Source organism: Lepidochelys olivacea (genome assembly GCF_965140295.1).
Source record: "Lepidochelys olivacea isolate rLepOli2 genome assembly, chromosome: 23".
Taxonomy (NCBI): Eukaryota; Metazoa; Chordata; order Testudines; family Cheloniidae; genus Lepidochelys; species Lepidochelys olivacea.
In genome coordinates this window covers 8,635,863-8,637,507 of record NC_140433.1, presented here as the reverse complement: position 1 = coordinate 8,637,507, position 1,645 = coordinate 8,635,863, and positions in this window count along the sequence as shown.

Below are 1,645 nucleotides of genomic sequence, written 5' to 3'. Positions count from 1 at the left end.
TTGTTTTAAATGATTTTACTAAAAATTTGTTTTCTTATTAATTCAGCAATATGCTCTACGATTCTGATGGCCGAAAATCGAGAATGTAGGCAGTTCCCTAAATCAGTTTCATTCTTAATTTGTAGCTCTACTTCATCCTCCATATCTGACATTGGTCGGTTTCTTTTTACTAAGCTGTAAACTATGTTGAAATTTTTGCTCCTTATTGCAAGATTTTTTTCAGTAACTTTATCAATCACTGTAGTGAGAGGGTTTTTTTAGATTCATTTAAAATATTTATAACTATCAAATGAGAGCTTGATTCGAAATGTTCCTTCATTTTTCTTCTTAGTGAAGCTTGCTGAACTTTTTTATCAGCTCCAGAGGCTTGAATAGTACACTTCCGCCATGCCGAAGAAATGTGTCAAGATTTTCCGCCAAGGACCCCCAAATGTGACGTATTTGCACAGTGGGGACAGCCACATTTTTTGCCTTCCATTATCAACCCATTATATTTCTTTTAAAAATATTGTGCCTGCTCGGAAGTCCAACCATCGGGTGCTACCTTTTCTCAATCATGTAAATCCTCTTCCATTGCGGACACATTTTCAGATGATTCAACATTTAAGATATTTTCATCACCAAAATTATTGTCGTCAGCGTTTTCAGTATTTAAATCATTATTTTCACAATGAGAACTTCTGACTAATGATTTTGTCATTTTTGTGGAAAACCAGTCACTAATGCTTTTCTGGCGTTTCATTACGAAGGGTAAATAATATTGACTAGAAAACTTTAATCTTCGAATAACAGTCCAGTTAGCATTACACACCGAAATATCACATGCACTTAACTAGAAACCGACAGACCAACTATGACTCACTGGTCATGTTGAATTGTATAGAAAACAGTTGAGCAAGTGCACGAACGAGGCAAGTGCAACCCCTATTAATAAAATAATAAACGAGACGTTTGTCTTGCGTCAGGACAAACTTGGATGCGACTGAGTCGCAGCCTGCGACGACATTACATGCGCACGCGCATAGCAACATAAATCTTGACCTATCTGTTGTAGAAATGGCTCTTTAACTGCTAGAATTCCGTGTCCCTTTGCATTTGAAGTTTATTTTGTACACCGTATTACAAGTCTTCATTAATTTAAGGTTTCCCACGTGCCAGTTATAAATTTACACTTACATGAGCCCCTGATGCAACCCCAGAATGACAGCAGGCTAAGTGGGGGCCAATGGCCGGGACCCCGTCTGGCAAGGGGCCAGCGGCCGGAACCCCAGTCCGGCGGTGGGCTGAGAGGGATGGCGGACAAAACCCCAGACAGGCAGCGGCTCACCCACCGCTGGTCTGGGGTTCCGGCCGCCGGCTCCTGCTAGCCAGGGTCCCGGCTACCGGCCCCGCTCAGTTCCGTTCACCCAGGCAGGCAGCGGGCTGAGTGGGGCCAGCAGACCCCAGCCGGCAGCAGCGTGCCAGTAAAAATCGGCTCGCGTGCTGCCTTTGGCAGGTGTGCCGCAGGTTGCCGACCTCTGCCCTATTATTTTCTACACCATTTTATAAGATTAAGATTATTCATTTTAAGATCATTTTATAACATTTTTTTCCTAACAATTTTTAACAACCGGTTCTAAAACTGCTTCAAAATTTAGCAGCCGGT